Here is a 26,977-nt window from a genome sequence, read left to right as displayed (position 1 = left end):
ATTGTTTATGGGTAGCAACTGTAAAATAAAACAAAACAAAACAAATAACAACAACAATTCCAGAAAGCTGTAGCTAAATAGGCTAACAAGGTTTAATAACAATTCTTAGCCATCAGAGTAGAATAAAATAAAATAAAAGCACAGACAACAAACCTTTTAAAAAATGTAAATAAGGATGGGACTGGGATTTATTTGGAAAGAACAGAAAACATACACAAGCTGACCAAATGCCACCCAACCCCCACCAAACATTTATAAGAGACAGAACTTACAAACGATTTCTGCATTTTAAGACTTCACTCTTTGCAAACACTGTGAATTCAGAGTGTTGGGTGAGGCTACAACATTCTAGTCTTCCTCCCTCTCTCCCCACCCTGGTGCTCTCCTTTATGATGTTGTAATTGATTCATTTCAGAGACATCCTGTCTGGATTCATTAGAGACTGTTTTGAGCTACAGATCTGTACAAATGTCTACAAATCGATTCGGGACTAGCTGATCTGCTCTGTACAGATTTGTAGCTGCTTCAACCTGATTTGGACAGGATAAAATAGGCCCAAATTGGCCCTATTTGGTTTGTGATTTCTACAAATACAGTGCACAGCTCTACTGTCCACAGTAGGGTTGCCAGGTTCAAGGCCTGAGACTGATCCTGTATCGTTAGGAGAAGAGAAAGTCAGCCAAGTGCAGGTGTTCTTGCAACATTGTAATAAGAAAAACCACAAGATGGAATTCTCCCTTCCCTCTGCACACCTTTTAAAGATACAGAAGACCTCTTGGAGGCCAGGCCTGGCAACTAAGAGGTCTTCTGTATCTTTAAAAGTTGTGCAGGGAGAAGGGAGAATTCCACCTTGTGGTTTTTCTCATTACAATGTTGCAAGAACACCTGCACTTGGCTGACTTTCTCTTCTCCTAAAGATATAGGATCAGTCTCAGGCCACGAACATGGCAACCCTTGTCTACAGCCATAAGGAGTACAGCATGCACATCAACTGTCAAGAAATGACTGCTTCAGCTACCTTTCACAGCAGGATTGTTCAGACAGATGGTCACAGAGAACATGGCAAAAAACAAATATGGAAATACTGCCTCCAAGACTCTTTGCTAGTTGGCTATCAAGCTTTGGACTGAAGCCTTCAAAGCAACATCTCAGTAACAGCTCTTCATACGGCAAGCTGTGGTAGATATCCTGAGCAGAGGAAACAATGTGGCCTATGAGAGGTTCCTAAATCCACAACACCTGTTTCTCAGAAGTCAGGCCAACCACAAATGAGCCTATCTGTGAATACAAAATGCAGCCTTTTCTTGCATTGGGGCCTGTAATGAGCCCTTGCTTTCTAAGACATATACTCAAGTCCTTGTGTATATTTTTACCCTACTATTTCCACTAAGCCTTGGAATCCAATACACAACACAGTTTCATTGCCAATGCCCCACATTGGTCCCATCAGATTTTGTGTGTCAGATTTCTCCACTGGGTAGAACAAACTTTTGGTGTCTACTAGGGACAACGGGCCTTCTTTCCCAATGTCAAGGCAAAGTCCTCTATCATGATGTCCATGCATTGAATCTAACTGCACGGCAGATCTAACTCTTTCAGGAAACTCAAAAGGAGCTCGGGAAATCCTTCTGGGTGTAAGAAAACTTTTTAAAAAAATACTTCAGAAAGTAGAGTTTATTGCTTTTGCTCAACGTCATTGTTTTGACCCTACTTCAAGTTCTGTGCACAGTATTTTGCCCTATGGTCTGTATGAATATGCAGACCTTACAAGTCCATATGGTGACAGTTTCAATTCTTCATCCTCTAGTTGAGGATCACAGTATATTACCACTTGGCAAAGCATTCGTTTAAAGGTTTACGTAATCTGAACCCAGTAATCTGTTTACTGATGTCACTGAAGTCTATACTTATCTGGTTCATAATACAAATTTGTCCAGTTCAATATGCTTGGCTGCATTATTAAGTGAGCACCATATCCTTGACAGTTCCTCAGATTAAAAATGAGTTTGAGAGCCCTGCACCTCCTACTTTTTTGGCATTCAGCAACAGCACTATCCCAGGTGTTAAGAATTCGAGGAATTTTCCAGGATGCTTGAGTCCTTCATGTGGACCATCAGGCTGTCAGGTCCCTTCTGCTGAGATGCTGCTCAGTAAAGGGGCCACAATGGAACATCCACTTCTCCACTATCTGCATTGAATCAAAGTATGATGCTGACAAAGAGAAATCACATTATGTTTGTTTTTTAAGGTCACTTCTTCCACACTTTCAGTTTGCCATTAAAGGTATGCAGAAGACTTCCTATGCAAGTTCCCCTTTCAAGAAATATAACAGTAGTACCAGATTCATCAGAAGTAGGAACGTCTGCTTCATAATCCCTCACCCTCATACCTCACACAGAAGATGTTCAGATACTTAGTCCAGAATTCTCTCAAACTTGAGTTCTTTTAGGGTTGCAGCCAATGTTAATCCTACTCAGAGTAGTCCCATTGAAATTAATGGATAATTATAACTCAAGTGCATTAATTTCAGTGAATCTACAATCACCCTTAATAAAAACATTGGAGGTATGTTGAGTTGCAAGAGAACTGTACCCTTTAGGGACTGGAAGAACTCATCCTTACTTAGGTCTGCAGGAGATTTAAGCAGTTAATTTTCTATGGGGGAATTAGGTTTCTTGGCTGTGGGTGGATGGGATGGGGTGGGGTGGGGAGAGTGCGAACATAGCCAAAGAGGGATGTGTTGATAGGACTAGGCACTCAGGAGGTGGGCAGGCCTCAGGTTCAGGCAATGTGCATCCTTGATTTCTTAAGGAAATGAGGGTATTTTTAGATGACAGATCCAGTTCCTGGGGACAGGAAAGAGGCTGAATATAACACCATCCCTCAAGCTGTGGAGGCCTGGGAGATACAGCCTACCTATTGCAGCTGAGCTAGCATTAAGTATGGAGAAACATTAGAAAGGACTAAGTGAAGGAGGAGGGGGAGCTTGAAAGGCATATCTTAAAAGGCAGTCAGTTAAGAGAGAGAGACTACCCTTCCTTAGGCTCAGTTCCAGAAAGCAGACTCCTCTTTAGTAAAAAAGATTCATCAGACTTAATTTCTACTCGGCAAAGAGATTAGGTAAAAATAGCCTGCCCCACCCCCACTTCTCTTTCTCTCTCTTTCACATACACACACACACACACCAGAGCTCTAATATAGCCCTTCCCTGTGTAGACTGAGCAAGTTTTCCTCACTTAGAAAAGTTATTTGTTGCTTCACTTCTCTCAGGCGTGCAGCGGCCATGCAGCTCTAAGAAAGGGCAATGAATTCTCATCCATCTCTTATATCAACGGCTCTCTCATAACAAAATTCCAACGGCATGTCTAATGGGCATGCACTTCCTTCAAGTGGCAAAACTGCAATGGCATCTAGATTTTTCAAAAAGCACACTATGCATATATTTATTTTTAATTACATTTTGCTTGCATTATTTTGCACAGCTCATGTTAAGGAAAGGTTTTCAGATTTACACTGTATAGGACATTGCCTTCCAGTAGTTTCACATGCACAGTAGTCCTCTGGATATTCATAAATCTGGCAGAGGCAAAAGAATCACAAGGATTGAGTTCATAGGAGCGCGTGGGATTTAATTACTGTCTTTTAAAGACAAAAATAGTGGCCTTGGCCAAGTTAGCATGATATCCTCCCTAACCTGCCAAGCATACAGGGTGTCCTACTTTACAGAGGCAAGTCCTCTATTTGAAGACATCCTCTGTTTGAAGGGTTGTCCAATCCAAGTCTGATTTAAAGATAAAGAACCATAAGAAAGAATGGGGTAGGGATAGGAGAGAAATTTATTCCATACCCATTTTAATGTGAATCTACCTAATTTACACTACCCAAAACTAAATGTGAAACTATCCTTCAAAATTTGCACTTCTCTGAATTTTGTGATATGGTTTTCCAACAAAAAAAGCATAAAAAATGTGTATATTAGAGAAAAGTGCACACAGAAATGCATACATTTGTGAAAATAATGTACAAAAATGCAATATACTAGAATTGAAAAATATGCATATTAGGCAAAACTGCATAGAAAATGTATACATTAGAAGATATGTGCACAAAAATGGGTATGGATTTTTATGCAGAGGGTTTTTTTTAAAAAAAGTATAAACTGATACAGAAATGGGGTGGTAGGGAACTAAGATGTTCTGCAGTTCTAATTCAGTTATAAGTATTTTTAACTTTGCCTCTGTATGTGTTTGTGTGTGTGTTATACACATACACTTCTGACGGCAGCAGAGATAAAAATGAGAGAACTGAAATTAATAAAGTACAGGAAACAGCAAATAAAGAATCTGGGCAGTTTTAAAAATGAAGTGGATTGCCAAAATATGTGATATATTGTAAGGTTGGTACTATCTTCATTTTCCAAGAAGGCCTAATGATAAAAGTCCTCCATCCAGATGGAAGATAACAGTGAGGCTGCTAACTATTGCTGAAAGCCAGGCTCTTATGGCAACAACCTAGTTATCTTGTTGGATTCCAGTTCCTAGAAGCTGTTATCAGTGCTCAGAAAATCTACTCTGCTCCAGGTGATACAAAAACATATACACCACCCAGATTTCATTCTTAGTATTATGCTCACACTTGATCCAGTGTAATATCTGGTTCTCAAGTAATGAATGGAGAATAGCCTTGCTTCACAGGGGGAAGGGAGAGAGAGCAATTCATCCTTTAAAATATCTGAGCATATTGCATTCCAGCACTGAAAAGGAGAAGTGCATAGCATTCAAAATAATACAAATAAAGCTAAACATTTTAAAAGCAAAAATGTTTATAAGACATTACTACAGGAACACCTTGCTACTGCTTACCTTTTTTAAAAAGGGGATTTGATGTGCATTTTCATGTAGAGTGGTAGTTCATAGGAACAGTCAATCTGTAAAAAAAACATTTTAACACTTTTTTTCATAATGGCATGGCATAGTGCAGTTGTTCAAGGTAGCTGCATTACTCACTACTAGCGATTTCCTAGACACTGTATAAAAGGTGCTTACAACACTCACACTACCACATTGCACATTACATCTGAAATGGCAATGGACATACTAGTTAAGACAGGAATCACAAATTGTCACTGCTAGCTCCAAGTACAAGATATGCTTGTGCTGGATATGTGCATGGCTCATCATGAATTTCAGATCCCAAATTTTCAGTTATTTTCCAAGATAAGGGTTTCAGTGGTGTGAAAAGTTTTAGTCTAAAAATAGAAGACAAGCCCAACTGGACCAGATCAGGATGAATCTAATTTAAAATCTTGTTTCCAGCAGCCATCATCTAAATGCTTCTTGGAATCCCATAAGCAGGGTGTGATGCACCAGTCTTCACTATTATTTGTTGTCTGACAACTGGCCTCTGAATGTGGAGGTTTCATTTAACAATCATAGCTAATAGCCTGAAATTATTATGAGTCACTCACAGAACTGGTTTATTATAAACACCTTTTAAGCCCAGAGTGAAAATGAGGAAGTTTGCCACATGCCAAAGGTTTGTGTGTGTGTGTGTGAGAGAGAGAGAGAGAGAGAGAGAGAGAGTGAGAGAGAGAGAGAGAGAGAGAGAGAGAGAGAGAGAGAGTTTGTGATCACATATCTTCCATACCAGATGTAGTTTGGCCCTTAGACCAATGTAGTGTGACATTGCACCTGACACTCTTTGGACCATAGGCGTAGACAGCAACTCCAGATAGGGCTATTCTTTCTCTGCATGTATCCTCTATTTCCTTATTCGCCATCGCCCTCTTGCTGCCATACTGAAGACAGCACCTTTTGAACTAGGAAGTCAACCTAAAAATGACATTATTATAGCATGCATTTTATTTTAAAATGAAAGGCAAATCCAATCCAGTCTAACAAGACAATAGTGTGCCCAAGTGTCCTACTTTAGAGAGGACAGTCCTCTATTTGAAGGGCTATCATAGTACAGGGGTTAAGGGAAGGAACCTTGCACTTTTTGATAAAAGCAAGCCATTTGTTATGGTTGATCATTAGATGACCCTGAATTATTTTAGAAGCAGTGCCACTCTGACTCCCTCCGGGGGGGGGTACAATACCTCCCCCTGATATTTTACAATACTGAAAACTCAGACATTCAGTTTTTCCTCTGTCCTATTTGAGATACAAGAATGATTGGTCTCAAAATTTAACATTTGTGAGAGAAATAGTGGTGTGCAGTCTGCTCCCAAGAGGCCAATAGCCTCCTTGACATTTTATAATACTGAAAACTTAGACATACCCATTTTCCTCCAATAACATTTCTCTTTATGCGACTACCAAACAGATACAATATCTGAGACCAGAGACACAAGGTGAATATCATTTTTGTTATGATGCTTGGCAGACTACTTCCAGAAATGGCTGGCCTTAGAGCAATTGGCCACTGGCTTGGTGGCAATGAGTGGATGGATGCTCTTCTTCAGGCTGAAGTCATGACACAGGGAAAGACAGAGGCTATGATCAACGCATCGCACATCACAATATATGCTCATCAAATTACTGTCTCTGCTCTATTCCCTGTGAAAGAAGGTATATGCGGCATACAGAGAAGACTGTGATGATCTGTGTCACTTTACTCTTTAAAAATGGGATGAAGAAAGGTTCAGACTCTGTCCTCAGCATCAGTTCTGGAGCTTAGTGATGCAGATGGAGCTTACAGTTCTGCAGTTCATTCATGCCATTTGTCAAGCAGATTTTAGGAAATATCTAGAGGGGATGAGCAGATTACTGCCATGGTTCTTTGCCCTGAGTCACACCCACTATGCACTCTGCCTCTCAATTCACATTAGGGACATGGTGAACCTGAAAGAGACGCATTCCAATATTGCAGCTCAATTTAGATCAGGTGCATTTGTAGCAAGGAAAGCTAGAAGACCATATTGCCCATGAACAGGTTAATGCTCTCATAAAACAGGATAGGGGTATAGTTAATCTCACTGAGAATTCTAAATCCTTTGAGAAATGGATCCTGGCCAACCCAGAATTGTTTGCCACATTTGGAAATTTGTATCTGTGTCACCTGATCCATATCCTGGCTGGCAACAAGCATCACCAGCACAACAAATCAGCCCAGGATCAATTTTAAAAAGACTTAAAATCTTTTGAGTCTTTTCTAAAGAGCCAAGGAAATCCATTTTTGGAAGAGATCACTGATCTGTGCAACATATACATACATTCTGTTTCCTGACTTCTAACCAAGCAGAGCAGAGGAAGCTGCCTCAGCTGGTCCAGAGAACGTATAAGTGACCCAGCTCTCAGAGAGTGAGCGAACAGAGTGAGCTAACCAGAGTTTGGCAGCGGAGGTGTAGTGAGGAAGAAACAAAGGCAAAGAGGTGAGTGACCTAGAGTAAGCCCAGGATGCTGTCTGTACTAAGTCACCGTGTGCTCAGCTGGGTAGATGGAAAGGCCGAAGGGCTCCAGAGCAGCTTGAGTGGAAGGGGTGTGTCCTGACAGCTGCCGATTGAAGGGGCATGGTCTGATAACTGCTGAGTGCAACTTTCAGCAGCTGTGTGTTCTGGGAATTTCATTCTGTTTCCTGATTCCTAACTGAGCAGAGGAGGCTGCCTCAGCTAGTCCAAAGGATATACAATTGAGCCAGCTTTCAGAGAGTGAGCTAACAGGGAGAGCTAACATGAGTTTGGCAGTGGAGTTTGGCAGGGGAGGTCAAGGAGGAAGTTTGCTACACCGAAGAGACAGCAGAGTGAGACTTCTATTAGATTGCCCTTGATAACAGTTTTTTGCCACCCAAAATGCGTTGGGCAGTAATAAAACAATTTTTGTTCTCATTTTTGGCTTTCTGCTGGCTGGGCACTTTGAAGGTTTTCCCTCTTTTTGTCTGCAGTACTTTTGGGGTGCCTCCCTCCTGGATAGTACAACATTCAATATTTTATTAATGACTTGGATAAGGAGGTGCAGGGAATGCTTATTAAATTTGCAGATGACACAAAATTGGGAAGGGATAGCTAATACCCTGGAAGACAGAAACAAAATTCAAAGTGACCTTGATAGGCTGGAGCAGTGGGCTGAAAACAACAGAAAGAAATTTAATGGATGTGCAAAGTTTTACACCTAGCAGAAAGAAACCAAATGCACAGTTATAAAATGGGGGACACTTGGTCCAGCAATACTACATGCTAGAAGAGTCTTAGAATTGTTATTGATCAGAAGCTGAATATGAAGCAACAGTATGATGTGGCTGCAAAAAAGGTAAATACTGTTTTAGGCTGCATTAACAGAAGCATAGTTTACACATTCCATTAAGTACTTGTTCCCCTCTATTCAGCATGGGTTGGGTCTCATCTTGAGTACTGTGTCCAGTTCTGGACACCACACTTTAAGAAGGATGCAGACAAACTGGAACAGGTTCAGAGAAGGGCAACAAGGATGATCAGGGGACTGGAAACTAAGCCCTATGAAGATAGACTGAAAGAACTGGGCATGTTTAGCCTTGAGAAGAGAAGAGGGGAGATATGACAGTACTCTTCAAATACTTGAAAGGTTGTCACATAGAGGAGGACCAGGATCTTTTCTCAGTCATCCCAGAGCGCAGGATACAGAATAATGGGCTCAAGTTACAGGAAGCCAGATTTCAGCTGAACATCAGGAGAAACTTCCTAACTGTTAGAGCAGTACAACAATGGAACCAATTACCTAGGTAAGTGGTGGGCTCTCCAACACTGGAGGCATTCAAGAGGCAGTCGGACAGTCCCCTGTCGGGTATGCTTTAAACTGGATTCCTGCATTGAACTGGGGGTTGGACTCAATGGCCTTAGCAGCCCCTTCCAACTCAACTATTCTATGAAAGCAGGTGGCAGATATTGCTGTTGTGATGGTGGTCCAGAGTACTGAGGTCAATGGGAAACAGAAATATGACAAGCTTGTAAAGGAAAGGCTGCAAGAGTGTTCTAAGGGTGTAATGAAAACCATCAGTTTGAATAAGTTCCCCACATTCAGCAAGCAGAAGAAATCTATGAAAAGTAAAGCAGATGCCAAACTTGTAGGACTGAAAAATGATTGCTCTCTCTTCAGTAGATTGTACATAGCATGCCAGACAAGATGCGGTGATCTTCAAGAATTCTTCATGCATGAGAGCCAGCCATATCTACCATCTCTTTCAGGATCTGGTGACATCTGTTCATGCTCCTCAAAATCTGAACTGATAAGCTGCCTTCTTACTACACATGAACAAGCAAATGTTTGCATTGCTGAGCACCTCAGACAGACTAAAACACGGAGCTGATTTACTGCCCCACTGACATCGGAGCCTCCACCGATTGCCCTCAGTCAATGCAGTCCTCCTGGATGGAGCAACCATTGTTCACAAGCTTCAGCCTAGAGTTGTGCATACATTTCAGCATTATGTGAATGACATCTACCTCCCTTACCTCAGAGGCCAGCAAACCAAGAGAGTTGACATCATGTGGGATGGGTATACTCTAGAGCAGCCTTTCCCAACCAGTGTGCCTCCAGATGTTGTTGGACCACAACTCCCATCAGCCTCAGCCAGCATTGCCAATGGTCAGGAAAGATGGGAGTTGTGGTCCAACAACATCTGGAGGCACACTGGTTGGGAAAGGCTGCTCTAGACAGCCTCAAAAATATTTCACCGGCTGGAGAGGCCCCAAAACACCAGGTTTTCATTATGTTGTGATGCTACTCCCTGCCATTATCCGTGGCTACTAGCCATAACGGCTATACTCTGTCTCCACAGTTGGAATTAGTATGCTTCCAAATATCAGTTGCTGGAAACCACAAGAGAAGAGAGTGCTCTGACCTCAGGTCCTGCTTGCAGGCTTCCCATGGGCAGCTGGTTAGCCACTGTGATAGTAGGATGCTGGACTAGGTGGGCCATTGGCCTGGTCCAGCAGGCTCTTCTTATGTTCTTATTTTTTCCTATGTATTTGCCACATTTGTATCCTATTCCCACCTTTCCATCTAAAGGAGGAGTGGTAGCTCAGTGGCAAGGTATTGGCATGCTTTGTCTACAGTATGTCCCAGCTTCAATCTCTGACATCATTAAATTAAAAGGATAGTTGATAGCAGGTAAAGTTCTCTTCCTGAGATGTTAGAGAGCCACTGCCCACCAGAATAAGGAATTTTGAGCTAGAGGGACCAGTGACCTTGTAAAACATAAGTCATTGTTTAGGTTGCATAGTTTTGGCCTCAAAATAATAAATCCAGTGAGCTGAAAAATTGTGATAGGCCAAGAGCATCCAGTATGCTTTACCTGCAGCTTTTCTACATACAAATGGGCAGAGCAATCCAACTTAGGGAAGGCCAACAGGAGTGGAGCGGCCAGCAGGAGTGGAGCAGGCAGCAGCAGAACCAGCAGAAGGGACCACCACACCAACTGCCCTTCAGAAACCCCTCAGACGGGAGGCTGCTGGCTGCACTGGCAAGTCACATCAGAAGGAAACAAATGCATGTTTCCTCCTGCCACCCTTTTCCTGGCATATCGGCTGCAAGGACAGAGGACCACAGGACTAAGCTGAACTGGCTCAGGATGTGGCATAAGTCCCCCTCTCCTCAGTTCCACTGTCAACACACACCCAGAATGCCCCTTTTGGGGGCCTTCTGCCAGCTCCACTTCCACCGGTCTCGGCTGAGCCAGCTGGGCCCTGGCTGCATCCAGGTGGTGGTGGAGTTCCCTGGTGGCACCATGCCTATGCCCAAGGGGGGACTTCTGCTGGCAGAGCCTGGTGGCACCAACACCCTTCCTCCTCCTCCTCCTCCTCCACGGCTATGCCTCAGCTTAGTGTATCTAGGAGGCAGACTGCACCCTAAATGTTCTAGTTGCAGAATACCTAGCCAATATTTACCCCGACTTTATGGGAGAAAAAGAGTTAACATGAGCATTAATGAGGAACTTAACAAGAGAAGAGTTTTAGCCTTGCATCCTGGACATTTAGGTCCTTGTGGTGGATCTCATTTAAATATGTGTTAATTACATCCCCAATGCATTGCCCCTTCAATAATAATTAGGGAGCACAATTTGTATCTCACTAAACTCAGGAGATAGTGCTGGAAGATGAGACCCTCAGGTCAGATGGCACCCATCGAGTTACTGGGGAAGATCAATGGACAAGTATGAGTAGCGCTGTGACTAATGATGCAACTGGGTCAAAGCCAAAAGGAAGCCCAGAGGCTGAAGTTCACAGATGCGAAAGAAGAGTCTGGAGTTGTACAACTTACACAATAGGAACATGGAATGTGAGAAGCATGAACCACGGAAAGTTAGAAATTGTCAAGCAAGAAACAGAATGTATCAACATTACAATACTTGGCGTGAGTGAATTAAAATGGATGGGTATGGGATACTTTCAATCAGGCAACTATACAATATTTTATGCAGGAAATGAGAAATTAAGAAGAAACAGGGTTGCACTAATAGTGAGAAGTGATGTAGCAAAAGCAATTAGGAGCTATAACACAAGGTCTGAGCAAGTGATATCAATTAGACTTAATGGGAAACCTATCAACGTAACCATCATCCAAGTCTATGCTCCAACGGCAAACATGGAAGAAGAAGAAATGGAGAGATTTTACACAGAAGTACAGGAAGAAATTGATCACACACGAAAACAGGATGTTCTGATAATTATGGGGGACTGGAATCCAAAAGTAGGGAACAGAGAAGAACAAGAAATTGTGGGGAAATGGGACTTAGGAGACAGAAATGAAGCAGAAGAGAGACTTATAGAATTCTGTGAAGCAAATAATTTGTCTCTTGCAAACACATTCTTCAAACAACCAAAAAGACAACTGTACATGTGGACATCACCAAATGGGCAATATAGGAATCAAATTGATTATATAATTGGAAGCAGAAGATGGAGAAGTTCCATACTTTCTGCAAAAACAAGACCAGGAGCAGACTGCAGTACAGATCATGAACTGGTAATATCGAAAATCAGCGTAAAGCTAAAGAAGAAGAACAAAGCAAACATAATGCCAAGTTAAATAACATCCCAGAAGAATAAAAAGATCAAATAAGGAACAGATTTGAGGCTTTAAATCTAGCTGATAGAGAACCAGAAGAACTATGGAGTGAAGTCAGAGACATTATCAGGGAAGAATGCAAAAAGGCAATACCTCTAGATAAAAAAAGAGAAAGACCTCAATGGATGACTGAAGAAACTCTTAAAATGGTTCAAGAGAGAAGGAAAGCAAAAGCAAAAGGAGATAGAAACATGGTCAGAACCCTAAATGCAAGAATACAGCGACTACTACATAGGGACAAAGAGAACTAATACAACAGATATTGTATAGAAATAGAAGAGGACAACAAAAAGGGTAGAACAAGGGCCCTATTCCAAAAGATTAGAGAAATGAAAGGGAAATTTAAAACAAGAGTAGGGATGTTGAATAATCAACAGGGGAACACCCAGATGAAATAAAGGAAGATGGAAGGAATACACTGAAGAACTCTATAAAAGATATGCCAGGATGACAGATTCATTCACAGAGGAACCATATGATGAAGAACCAGAAATTTTAGAATGTGAGGTGAAAGCTGCTCTTAAAATACTTGGAAGAAACAAATCACCAGCAACAAATGGCATACCGATACAGTTGCTACAAGCTACTGAGAATGAATCTGTCCAAATTTTGACAAAAATCTGTCAAGAAATATGGAAAAATAAACAATGGCCCATAGACTAGAAGCGTTCCATATACATCCTAATTCCAAAGAAAGGGGATCCCAGGGAACGCAGTAATTATCAAACTTGTGCCTTAATATCTTATGCAAGTAAAGTAATGCTCAAGATTCTACAACAAAGGCTCTTACCATATATGGAGCGAGAAATGCCTGATGTCCAAGCTGGATTTAGAAAGGGCAGAGGCACCAGCAATCATATCGCAAACATACGTTGGATAATGGAACGGAGCAAGGAATTTCAGAAGAAAATCACTTTGTGCTTTATAGATTACAGCAAAGCCTTTGACTGTGTAGATCATGAAAAACTATGGAATGCTTTAAAAGAAATGGGGGTGCCACAGAATCTGATTGTCCTGATGCACAATGTATACTGTGGACAAGAGGCTACTGTAAGGACAGAATATGGAGAAACCAATTGGTTCCCCATCGGAAAGGGTGTGAGACAGGGGTGTATTTTATCACCCTATTTATTTAATCTATACGCAGAACATATCATATGGAAAGCGGGATTCGACCAAGATGAAGGAGGTATGAAAATTGGGGGGAGAAATATCAGTAATTTAAGATATGCAGACAATACCATACTACTAGCAGAAACCAAACAAATGCTGAATGAAGTTAAAGAGGAAAGCACAAAAAGACGTGCTATGAGGCTGATCGGGCATGAGTAAAACATCATAACTGTGCCTACTGTGCGGCAGTGAGGGTAGCAAAGAAGGCCCACTTCTCTGCCTCTATCGCATCCTCAGGTAGCCATTCAGTGAAACTTTTCCATATTGTCAGGGGTGTGTTGACATCAACTCCAGGAAATGGAGTTTTAGACCTTTTGGAGGTCTAAATTGAATTGTTTCCAAGGCACTTTGAGGGTAAAGTTGCTCACCTCCATAGCAGTCTTGATGCCCCCTCTACATCTACTATGGTCCCCAATGAGGTGTCCAGTGCAACGTTTGCTGCAATTTCTTGCGAAAGACATAGACAAGGTGCTTGTGATGATGTAGCCAGCAACATGTCCTCTTGACTCTTGCCCTTCTTGGCTTATTAAAGCTTGCCGAAGGGGTATGACCGAATGGATCCAGGGTGTGGTGAACACATCATTGCAGGAGGGGCTGGTTCCAGCCACCCTGAAAGAGGTGGTGATCTGACTGCTCCTGAAAAAGCCCACCCTGGACCCACTGGTCTGCAACAATTACCGACCGGTCGCAAATACCCCCTTCTTAGGGAAGGTGATTGAGAGGTTTGTGGCACAGCAATTACAAGTACACTTGTAATTCTCTTGACCCATTCCAGTCTGGGTTCAGGCCTGGTTATGAGACTGAAGTGCCCTTGGTCGCCCTGATGAATTACCTTTATTGGGAGAAGGACAGGGGGAGTGCAACCCTGTTATTCTTACTTGATCTCTTAGCGGCTTTTGATACCATTGACCATGGTATCCTTCTGGGCCGACTTGGTGAGCTGGGTATTGCAGGCACTGTTTTACAGTGGTTCCGATCCTATCTCCAAGGTCGTTTTCAGATAATAGCACTGGCTGATTTCTTTCAGCCCCCTGGCAGTTGTGCTGTGGGGTGCCACAGCGTATCATCTTGTCCCCCATGCCATTTAACATCTATATGAAGCCCTTGGGAGTGGTCATCAGGAGATTTCAGACAAATTGTCAGCAGTACTCTGACGATATCCAGCTCTATTTCTCTGTAACATCTGAATCAAGAGAGGCAGTGCAAGTCCTGGACCGCTGCCTGGACTCCGTGGTGGGCTGAATGAGGGCCAATAAACTAAGTCTGAATCCTAGCAAGATGGAGGCATTGTGGGTTGGTGGTTCCCGAGTTCAGATAATTGGTCAGTTGCCTGCTTTGGATTGGGTTGTACTCCCTCTGAAAGAGAAGGTCTGTAGTCTGGGGGTGCTGCTGGATGCATCTTTGTTGCTAGAGGCCCAGGTGACCTCAGTGGCTAGGAGTGTCTTTGACCAGCTTTGGCTGGTAAGACAGCTGCAGCCGTTTCTGGACCGGGATAGCCTGACCACTGTTGTCCATTTACTGGTAATCTCCAGGCTGGATCATTATAATGTGCTCTATGTTGGGCTGCCCTTGAGATTGGTCCGGAAGCTGCAGCTGGTGCAAAATGTGGTGGCGAGACTGCTCATTGGGGCAGGGTATCGCCAACATGTCACCCCGCTGCTGAAAGAATTGCACTGGCTGCCCATTTGCTACTGGGCCAAGTTCAAGGTTCTAGTTTTGGTGTACAAAGCCCTATACAGCTTGGGACCAGGATACCTGAAAGACCATCTTATCCCTTATATACCCAGTCGATCACTGCGCTCTGCAGGTGAGAGCCTCCTGCAGATACTATCTTATCAGGATGCCAGTTCCTCACAACATAGGAAACGGAACTTTAGTGTGGTGGCACCTACCGGGTGGAATTCCCTACCCTTAAAGTAATGCTCAAGATTCTACAACAAAGGCTCTTACCATATATTGAGCGAGAAAGGCCAGACATCCAAGCTGGATTTAGAAAGGGAAGAGGCACCAGAGATATCGCAAATATATGTTGGATAATGGAACGGAGCAAGGAATTTCAGAAGAAAATCACATAAGAACATAAGAAGAGCCTGCTGGGTCAGGCCAGTGGCCCATCTAGTCCAGCATCCTGTTCTCACAGTGGCCAACCAGGTGCTTTATAGATTACAGGAAAGACTGTGATCATGAAAAACTATAGAATGCTTTAAAAGAAATGCGGGTACCACAGCATCTGATTGTCCTGATGCGCAATCTGTACTCTGGACAAGAGGCTACTGTAAGGACATAATATGGAGAAACCGATTGGTTCCCAATCAAAAAGGGTGTGAGACAGCGGTGTATTTTGTCACCCTGTTTGTTTAATCTATATGCAGAACATATCATACGGAAAGCAGGATTGGACCAAGATGAAGGAAGTGTGAAAATTAGAGGGAGAAACATCAATAATTTAAGATATGCAGACGATACCATACTCTTAGCAGAAACCAATAATGATTTGAAATGAATGCTGATGAAAGTTAAAGAGGAAAGCACAAAAGCAGGACTACAGCTGAATGTTAAAAAGACTAAAGTAATGACAACAGAAGATTTATGTAACTTTAAAGTTGACAATGAGGACATTGAACTTGTCAAGGATTATCAATACCTCGGCACAGTCATTAACCAAAACGGAGACAATAGTCAAGAAATCAGAAGAAGGCTAGGACTGGGGAGGACAGGTATGAGAGAACTAGAAAAGGTCCTCAAATGCAAAGATGTATCACTGAACACCAAAGTCAGGATCATTCAGACCATGGTATTCCCAATCTCTATGTATGGATATGAAAGTTGGACAGTGAAAAAAACGGATAAGAGAAAAATCAACTCATTTGAAATGTGGTGTTGGAGGAGAGCTTTGCAGTTACCATGGACTGTGAAAAAGACAAATAATTGGGTGTCAGAACAAATTAAACCAGAACTGTCACTAGAAGCTAAAATGATGAAACTGAGGTGATCATACTTTGGACACATAATGAAAAGACATGATTCACTAGAAAGGACCATAACGCTGGGAAAAACAGAAGGGAGTAGAAAAAGAGGAAGACCCAACAAGAGATGGATTGATTCCATGAAGAAAGCCACAGACTTGAATTTACAAGATCTGAACAGAGTTGTTTACAACAGATGCTATTGGAGGTCATTGATTCATAGGATCGCTGTAAGTCAAAATCGACTTGAAGGCACATAACACACGCACACACACAAACACAAACTCAGGAGACTAGCTCTACATCTCCAGGAGCCAGAAAGAAACTGGATCTCAGTAGGCAGTCTGGAGATGACGGGTTGTATTAGAGGAGTCAAAATGGGTTGTGCTAGATAAACTGAGGGATCAGCATCATGGCAGGAGGGACTGATACATACAGCAAGCTGGTATTTAAAATCTGAGATTAGGGAAGATCAACCACCATGTAAAGTGATGGATTGGGGTTTACAAGCTGAGTCACAATTCTTGATATTTCCATTAAAATTCCCTGCCAGAAAACCTCCACATATGCTTTAGGTCCTTTCAGATGTTGTTCTTATTAAAATGCAGCCCATACTACTACTTCTGCATATTTTTTTTGTTAATGTAAATTTCCAGGCCCAGCTTCCAAGAGGTCTTCTGTATCTTTAAAAGTTGTGCAGGAGGAAGGGAGAATTCCACCTTGTGGTTTTTCCCATTACAATGTTGCAAGAACACCTGCACTTGGCTGACTTTCTCTTCTCCTAAAGATACAGGATCAGTCTCAGGCCTTGAACCTGGCAACCCTATACATGCATAAGGCATTTTTTTTCTCAATACAGAGGTCTTCATATGACCTTTTTATCAGAATTTCAGTATAGTTAAATACCAGTCTTGGACAAGACCTCTGCATGATTTTTTTTAAAAGAACAGCTGAAAATGGATGTTGGCTGTCCCCCACGCTCAAAAAGCACAAGCCTGTATGGTACCTATTGTCAAACATGAAAATTAAGAGCTGATAACATTTGCTCTTACATTCTTGTGTATTTCGGGGGGGGTGGAATTAAAGGTGTTCACACACAGGTACAGAAGTACCCAGGCACATGCCCACGACAAGAAAAGCTGGTGAGGGGCAGGAGAGTAGTTATTGAGAGGAGGGGTCAGGACACACAGCAGAGAAACATTCCATGAAGGAGCACCCACTGGTGTGTATGAGAAATAGTGGAATATCTATGAAAAGCATAAGACTTAAACCACACTTGTATGGGATCCTCACATGCCAATAGCACACACAGAAAACTAAGGTCTGAAAGACCCATTTGTGAGGCATCCACCCCTTCTGGAAACATCCCTCATGTACATAGATTTATAAAAACCAGGATTCTTTTGAGGCCTGCAAGGAGAGACTTGTTTCCATAACCAGTAAGCAGTAGACTCAGGAGTGGGAGTGGGTGGCTACTGTCACATTTGTATTATCTCAGCCTTTCCCAATCTTTTGGTCCCCAGATGTTGTTGGATTACAACTCCCATCAGCCCCAGCCAGCATGGCCAATGGTCTGGAATAATGGAATTGTGGTCCAGCAACATCTGGGGACCCAAAAGTTGGGAAAGGCTGCATTACATGATGAACATCATTGTGCTATCTGTGCTGTACATAATCATCATTTGGATGTCTTTTGCTTGTTAGTATTTTATGTTACTATCAGTAGCATAGTGTCAGGCACTTGCTGATGAAGCACTTTGGTTTTTTTGATGTTAAGCGAGAGGCCAAGCTTTTCATATGCTTCTGCAAAGACATTTAGGATAGTTTGAAGATCTTCCTCTGAATGTGCAGAAACTACATTATCATTGGCATATTGAAGTTCTATGACAGGTTGCAATTACCTTACTTTTTGCTTTCAGCCTACGGAGATTAAAAAACTTTCCAACTGTTCGATATGTGATTTCCACGCCAGTGGGAAGTTGGAGGTTGGCCATTATCAAAGGTGCTATGGACTTTGAAGAGGCACAAGTACAGGGCGAAAGGGACAAACGAGCTAAACGGAAGGCACGTGAAGCAAATCCTCATCATGACCATCTTCCATCTGGAAACCTATGTCCTCACTGTGGGAGGCTGTGTGGATCCAGAATTGGCCTCCACAGTCACTTATGGACCCACCGTTAAAGACCTTATCTGGGAAGACAATTTTACTCGGCCATGAGTGATCGCCAATGAATGAGTGTCAGGCCTGGCCTCCAAGAAGTCTTCTGTATCTTTAAAAGTTGTGCAGGGGGAAGGGAGAATTCCACCTTGTGGTTTTTCTCATTACAGTGTTGCAAGAACACCTGCACTTGGCTGACTTTTTCTTCTCCTAAGGATACAGGATCAGGATCAGGCCAGGAACCTGGCAAGCCTACTTCCTACAGCTGTTATTGAGTTACACACTTACCTGGTAGTAAGCCCCACTGATCGCATGGGACTTATTTCTTTTTTTTTTTTTTTCAATAATTTTTATTCAGATTTTCATAAAACATACAAGACGAAATCATAAAACATTCAAAGACAAAAAACAAAATCAAAAATAGTTAAACAAAAAGAAAAAAAGAAAAAAAAAACAAAAATAAAAAATAAAGAGTAAAATATTGACTTCCCATTTGTCAAAGATCAAATCAGTTATAAGTCTATAATATATAACAATCCTGTCTCTTAAGTCATATTATAAAATCACTTTCCTCCAGTAGTTATCTTACTTAATCATCAAATCTCATAAACATTACTTTATTCTTTCCACAAAAAGTCAAAGAGAGGTTTCAATTCTTTAAGAAATATATCTATCAATTTTTTTTTCCAGATAAGCATATCGATTAATCCATCTCATTACTAATTATGATAATCTTATTGTCATAACCATAGTCAAAATAAACATTTCAATTAATCCATCACATCAGAATCTGTTAGGTTCAGTAATTTCAGTAGCCATTGTTCTATTATCCCTATTAGTTCCATTTTCCATCTTCCATCTTCAGTAGTCTTGTTAAGTCCAGTAATTTCAGTATCCAATCTTCCATTATCAGTATTCCATAATAATCTTGCTGTCAAAGCCATAGTCATATAGTAAGAGTCTGATGGGAATTACCTCTATCCCAAATATTTTCTTGCCATCCATTCTGAATAGGTTGCTGAAATACTGCTGTAAAATCATATCTCTGTTCTTTTTTTCAAAATACACTGGGTCATCTCTTGAAAGTTTTTCCATTGTCACATGGCTGCAGTTAATTCCATAGATTTTCTCTATATTGGGCTCCATCACATCATTCCAGTCCAGAAGATTATCCATGCCATTGATAACTTTATCTCTAGAATCTTCATTAATTTCTTCAGAGATAACATTGAGTTCCAAACAATAGATTTTATTTCTAAAGTCCATAGACTCCAAATCTTGTTCCTGTTCCACGTTTGTTCCAATCTCCGGGATCTCCTCTCTCACAGGGACCCCTGTTCCAGTCTCCAGGGTCTCCTCTCTCACAGGGACCCCTGTTCCAGTCTCCAGGGTCTCCTCTCTCACAAGGACCCCTATGTCTTTAATCTCCTGTGTCTCCAAACAATAGATTTTGTTTCTAAAGTCCATAGACTCCAAATCTTTTTCCTGTTCCACGTTTGTTCCAATCTCCAGGGTCACCTCTCTCACAGGGACCCCTATATCTTTAATCTCCTGCTTCATTTTACTCAATTCAATTTTCAGCTCCTTACAACCCTGTCGCAGGTTTTGTTTCGTTATCTCAATCTCATCCATTATTTTCTGAAACATAGTTATTTCCAGATTCTCAGCCACTTTCTTAATTGCCATTTTAAAAGAAAAATATAGGAAAACCACTTCTTATTTCAGCAACAATTGGGTTAATACTCCAAACTTGGTGACATCACAGTATAAACAGAGCAGACAGCCTTATCTCTCCATGCTTAAGTAAACAAAATGCAGTTCCCAGGATCGAAACAATTAATGGCGGTCGTCAGGAAACAGATTCGTCAAAATAAAATAGACCAAAAAGAGAGTAGTCTCAGACAATATAATATTCTTCAAAATAAAAATCTGGAATAGAAATCCCTCTTCTGTGTATATCTTTAGAATGCAAATCCAGGACAGCTTTTTGCAACAAAAACAGAGATAAGCTATTAATTAGTGAGTAGCAGAGAGAAGTTATGGCTCCCCAGTGAGATGTCAAAAACCGATCAATCTGGCAAATCTCTTTTAAACAGCAACAATTTAAGTCAAGTAAAAGAAAAATATAGAAAGAAGGGTGCTTGCCTGTTAGTGCGTTCTCTCTTAGAAGATAAGATGAACGTTCGCTTTATCAGATAGAGCTTGTTGTTGAAAATCCGTCCCACCTTCGTCGGCTGGACCTCGTCCCATAAATTAATGAGATCTGGTCGTCATGGGACTTATTTCTGAGTAAGCATGCACAGGAATGGGCTGTAAGGCTGCCATCCCAGGCAGACTTAGGAGTAAGTCCCCATTTAACAAAAGCTCCCTCTCATACACACACACTACTTGAACAAGCCCCCCTTCAGAAAACTCCTCCCTTGGGCAAAGGAAAGGAAGCACTTGCTGGCAGAAAGCAGCATCTTCAGCATGCAAGGAGTGGACCCATCCAGTGCTCCATCCTTCCCTTCACAACTTTTTTTAAAAGCAAGCCCCAGTCACTCCCCCAAAGCCTGCTGCTGGCTGGCAGCCTGAGCTTGCAGTGGTCATAAGAAAACAAGTACCTGGGCTTGGCTGTCCACCCTCCTCTCTATATGAACTTCTGTCTCTCAGGTTCTCTCTTTCCCACAACAACAAATGGTAGGAGCCAATCAGTGTGCAAGGGGAATCCATGCTAACTGCTTGTAGGCTGTAGTGACTGCTCACCTTGCTGGATTAAAGGCAACCAGGAAATGTCTTGGCACTTGAGGATTGTGCAGCTTGATTAGCTGTAGAAACAGAGGGACCTCCTGCAAAAAAAAAAAAGTAACAGGACATCCCAAGGCATCCCACTGCAAAAACACACCGGGTTACTATTTATTAGAAAACAATAAAAATTAGTTGTAGCTGGATATGCATGTAGGCTTCTAGGGATTCCTTCTTGTAATAGGCCAAAGACTAAACTACCAACAAAGCTGGTAGCGCTGCTGAACAAGGAAAAAATGAGAAAAACTTCAGATGCTAGAAATAAGATTTATTCCAGGCCTAACATGTTTTGGAACAAATCCTTCATTGAGGGATACTTTTTAACAGCACCAGAGTCTGGAATAAATCTCATTTCAACTAGAGTTTCTTCTTCTTCCTCCCCCCCCCCCAGTGCTGGACCTGCAGTCTGACTGCACCCCCATACTCTTGGTGCAACAGCTGCCAGTTTGCAGAACTCCAGTTTTAGAGATCAGAAGACATTAGGATAAGAGATTGGGGGACTACAAAACAAGGACTTAACTGTACACACTTACCTGATAGTAATTCCCTTGAACTCAATGGGATTTACTTCTGAATAGATTTACATTTGATTGGGCTGTAATCCTGTACCTACTTCCCTGGGAGTAATCCTCATTGAACTCAACAAGACTTCCAAGTAAACAATATGCATTTGAGCTGCAAATGAAGGAAAAGAGAGCTCAGAAGGAAAGGCAGAATATAGCAAGGATCAAGGCCATGAATATCTTTGAAAGTAAATACACACAATGTAGTATTTACAATGTAGTAAGGAATAGAGCAAGCAATCATCAGTGCAATTCTATGTATATCTACTCAGAAATAAGTCCCACTAAGTTCAGTGGGGCTTCCTTCCACATAAGTGGATATAGGATGGCAGTCAAGTAAGTTGTTTTAAAAGCAGTATTGTAACTGGAGTGGTGTGAGCAAGGTAAACCCCTAAGAAGTAAGATAAATCATGGAAAAGAAACAATTGGACATGTGATTAAGGAAATCAGAAGCAATTATACTAAGAAATAGAGGGAAGGAATCATTGTTTTAGCATTAAAAAATCTTCATGGTTATGGAGAAATTGTGAAAGCATTTGTGTGGTGTGTTCTAAAAGTTCAGAAGGCAGAAACAAATATTAATTGCCAAAATATATTTTTAAATCAGATTATTTTTAAGCTAAGTATCACAAGCTTGGGAAGACTTCCTGCCATGTAATATTTCAACTGAGCAGCACAATATGCAATTATCCTGATAACTACCTCTCAGCCAGAAAGAGAACGTACCACAATTTTGAGCATGCTGAATGATACAATGCCAGATATGTTAATGCAAGGCTAATAAGTTGTGGAGCCCTTGTCTCAAGGGAAAATTGCACATTGCAATACTGTAAAAAGTCCATACCACTGCCTTAATTCTTTTCCCCATTGGTTCTGTCTTGCAGATCTCTCCAGTTTCCACATGAAGGCACCACTACACCACCTAATGCTCTAGTGGAAATAAACAGAATTGGCAAGGCAAAGCTCTCTTGTATTGTTTTTCCATATCTGGATTCAACCAATCTGCCGATACAGTGCTGATAAAGCTGCTAATACTCATGTAATAATTCAGACCGAACAGGTCACGTAATTACTTTTAGAAGTCTATCCATAAGTAAATTAAACTAGATATGCTAATTAAATTAGTTTGCTTAATTCCCAGCAGATACTTTAGCCCTTGAGCTTCCAACTCCTAGTGAAGGAAAACTTGTTTGCCTTCAATAAATGCACAACATGGAGAAATTTGGAACAAGAGACTTTTCCTCGCTCAGGACAGTGGGAGGTCTTCATACTTGATTTGGCTTCCAGCATTTGTGTGTGTGTGTTTTCTAGCACAAAAGCCAGAGTCAAGGCTTCACTCCAGAAATCCCATTTCCAGGTGGCAAAGCTGACAAGGGATAAAAATTATAATTACTCTATAAGATTGGGAAAGTTGCTTTCCAGAAATGGCCATATATTAAATTTAAAAAATATTAGATCCAATCCTATTTGCAGTCTCTGTTCAAAACAAAACACAATACAGAAGAGGGTTCTTCTTTGTCAAAAGTATGCAGACATAAGTAAATAAATTAGATTAAGGGTGGGCATATTCAAGTTTGGTGTCTAGTGTTAAGTAATGTTGCTGCCAAATTTGGGTCAAAATAGCTGAAAAATTGGAATATTCTAGAAACACTGGTAGCCTTGCCAAACTCTACAGTGCTTTCTCTAAATTTGCTGCATGTTGATCTTTGTATGTTTTCTATGTTTCTGACACAACAAAAAGCATTCTGAAACCCCAGTGTAGCATTCTTCTCACAGTATTTTAACCTGTTCATAATCTACCCCCTGTAATCCTATCTAACTCTGTAATATCATCTTTTCACCAAAGAACACCTGTGTAAACTTTTTTTTAAATCCTCAGATGATTTCTGTTCTACTCCAAATCAGAGCAGATACTTTAAGACCAGGGTCAGCCTCATCACAAAGTGGCATGATGATGCAATCACTTCAGCTGGTAGATTTTTGCAGGGGCATGGTTTTCTTGCCTCAATTTCTACTTCTACATGCTAATAAAAATTCACAGATGGAGGAGCAGATACAAAAATATCTAAGCTGACATATGTACAAATTGTGACAATTGTACAAAAAGGATACAAAATTCAGAAACAAATTCAATTCCATAAGAACCACCAAGTTTGTGTGCAACTTTAAGCCCATAGGCTTCAATGTAACTTCAGAGGTCGTGTCTATATAATCAGAAGCAGCCTCATGCCCAGTGTTGCTCAGGAATTCTAAGAAACCAAAAAATCAGTGCTGTCTTGAAATCAGTGGTTAAAATCAGTGCAGTTTTCAAAGGTTCAATCTGCCATTTTGAGTCAAAACGGCATCTAATTGTATCCAAACATAGATGAAACTTATTCCTTGATCTCAGGAGCCATCATGCAAAACTTGGTTACAATATCTTAGGAAGCATCAAAATGCATAACGAACAAACAACATTCCAAAATATACAGTATGCATGCACACAAGATAAACTAAGACTGCAATACTAACCACACTTACTATGGAGCAAGCCCCACTGAATATAATAGGACTTACTTCTGAGTAGATATGGTTAATATTTATGTCGGGGTGGGGGACCTCGTGCCCCTCCAAGATGCAGCATGGCCATTGGTCAGGGATTATGGGAGTTGTAGTCCAATGACATCTGCAGTGCCACAGATTCCCCATCCCTTGTTTATGCAGTGCTAAGCATACAAAATCTATGATGGAATGGAATTGCAAGTGAAAACACATGCATCACAGCATCCAGGGCCTACATTCAATTAGAGGATTAAGAAAACAGTGAATGATGGGAACACACACAGAACAATGCAAATCTGAATTAGACCATTGTTCGGTGCTGGGAAAATGAACTGGCTGTTCTTCATTTTGAGCCAGCATTGCTCCTCTGTGATATGATAAAGAAACAATGTGTTTCATTTGATTGTTGTATATTATGCTGGGATCCTATGCACGGGATGAAGTGTGAGTTAGAAATACTTCTACTGCTACTGCTACTGCTACTACCAACAACAATGTACTAAATCTGGGGTCCCCAACCTTTTTGGGCCTCAGGGTACATTTGGAAGTATAAAAAACTGTCATAGGCACAACGTAATGTCCATTTCACCAAAGAAAAACTGATGATGCTCAGAACCCCACTCTCTGGACAGAAGAGAAAACACCTATATAATCTTCCAAAACCAAATGAAATACAGACCAAAACACCTCCCCAAAAACAGGCAACCCCCTTTCACCACCACAAAACAACCAACAACAGCAAAAGCAAATAACCCTTTGATTTAAAAAAAATAATACAAATTGAGAGGGACAGAGGGCCTTGCCCATGGGTGCCACATTGGCAATCCCAGTACTAAGATATGATAAAAAATTTAAAACATCAAGTTGAATAGAGTAAGTCTCCATCTGCAAGGAGCCCACATAATTTTACCACAGCAGTGGCTACAGTTGGCTACATGTTCTATCACATAGTTAGCATAATGACTGGTTTTTCTATATGCACCATGAGATTGTATCCTATTACCTGTCCTGTTGTTCAGCTGATCAAAGGAGACAAGAGTTCACATCAGATACATGTGATTGTAGTTGGAAAAGTAGACTGAGTGAATTGGCCCTGGCAAGCAAAATCTGAACCTTTAAGCTGTCATTTTCGGTACAGTCAACATGCCATTTGACACCACATGACAGCAACAGATGTTTCTTAAAATGATGCTGAAAACTGACCCAAAGCTACTATGCTTTTTGCCAAAATACCCACAAGGTAATTTTAGCAAGAATTTTTAATAACCAGCATTTAAATCTGTTTTGCCTATAGTACAAAGCAAACGTAAAGAGGCAGGCTGCACCATGTGTATGGATGCTTAGGCTGACAGTTGGGAGAGCTACTGGAAGAGCCATGAATTCTAGACTGTAGGGCTGCAGAGGATTAAAGAGAGGACAGGAATCATGTCTCCAGGGAATGCAACCACCATCTTGAGAGCTGAGGCAAAGCTGTTTCTTAGAAGCACTTCAGTGAAATACCACTAAATTTTGAACCCCAAATTCAAGTTCTGGGCTATTTTTAGTGAACAATTTTTACTTCCTATCACATTGCTCTCATACAGACTGTGTGCCCAATGTGTGGCTCTATAGTTTACAAAATTCTAGTCTTTCATAAGTCATACTGCAATCTGTATGATTGATTAAACAGAGAACAAGAGAGAAACAATGGTAGTGGCAAGGAACCAACTAAAACAAATAATTGAAACAATACAAAGCCCTGCAAAACCTTAGAATAATAATAATTTAAACATTCTAGTACCTGAGTGGAACCAGAGACTGAACTTGCTGGGCCCAGAGGGATTCCAGGAGTGGGGCCATGGCAAAAGTTAACTGTTCATCTATGGTTTATTTTTAAATTTTTAAAAAGTAATGGTTTAGACTAAGATGTAAAGTAAACCTGTTGAAATCAATGAAACTTCAGTTAGTTATTATTTCAGTTGGTATTCTTTAAGCATGAATAAGTCCAACCCATTTTTTACTGTTTTGTATTTAGTTTATTTCTTTATATGTGTTACAACACTTTTGTTTACAATAGCCAATATAACTAAGAAATGCCTTAAAATAAATAAATTGGATGCCGCCTTTGCTCAGAGTGACTGTGCTTTGGGGTGACAAAAGACAGTTCAGAGGTTCTCTTACAGGGGCTGTCCGCAGGATTTTGGGAAACAGGGAGAATCAGAGCAGCAGCTGATACAGATTTTGTTTTTAATTTTGAGTCATCACTATGCTTTGAAGAAACTCCTCTGTGTCAGAAAGGAAGCTGGTGGCTGAGAACAGTGGCAGGAAGCAGCAGATTAATCATCACTCAAGAGCATGCAGGTTGATTTGTTCTACTTCTTTTTCAGTGTGATTAAGGGAGATCACTCAGTCTCCAGTCTGCATAACGCATGGGCTGTGTGTGGTGTGTGTGGGGGGGGGGATGAGAGAGAGAGAGAGAGAGAGAGAGAGAGAGAGAGAGAGCATCTTCCATATGCTCCTAGTCACTCTGTTAATGTTTCCCATCCCAGAAATTGTGGTTATTATTGATGGTGAGGAGGGAACTGCACTCTGCAGATTGTCAAAGGCACTATTCCCCACATTTTCAGCTTTTTCATCTATTCTCCTGTGCATGATCCTCCATGAAAACCCATGCCTTCCATACTGTTAGGTCTTTCCTCTAAGTCAAAATGTGCAGACAATGGTTGGTTGTCCTTACTACCAAAAAGGAACAAATGCTCTGTACATGCTCAAGGT

General features: G+C 41.2%; 1 long non-coding RNA gene across 2 annotated transcripts; it reads right to left on the bottom strand.

The window, feature by feature from the left end:
* Positions 1–1,092: 1,092 nt before the first annotated feature.
* LOC133382219 (uncharacterized) lies at positions 1,093–21,156 on the bottom strand. Of its 2 annotated transcripts, none has more exons than XR_009761854.1 (4): positions 21,081–21,156; positions 5,647–5,831; positions 4,863–4,927; positions 1,093–2,211 (listed from the first exon to the last, which is right to left on the bottom strand). It is a non-coding gene; the product is annotated as an uncharacterized LOC133382219 (long non-coding RNA). The 2 variants fall into 2 exon arrangements; XR_009761853.1 differs by lacking the exon at positions 21,081–21,156 and adding an exon at positions 20,939–21,060.
* Positions 21,157–26,977: the final 5,821 nt, after the last annotated feature.

This window comes from Rhineura floridana, chromosome 3, assembly GCF_030035675.1.
Source record: "Rhineura floridana isolate rRhiFlo1 chromosome 3, rRhiFlo1.hap2, whole genome shotgun sequence".
Taxonomy (NCBI): Eukaryota; Metazoa; Chordata; class Lepidosauria; order Squamata; family Rhineuridae; genus Rhineura; species Rhineura floridana.
The sequence above is the reverse complement of the archived record's forward strand: the minus strand, read 5'-3'. Positions and strand labels throughout refer to the sequence as shown.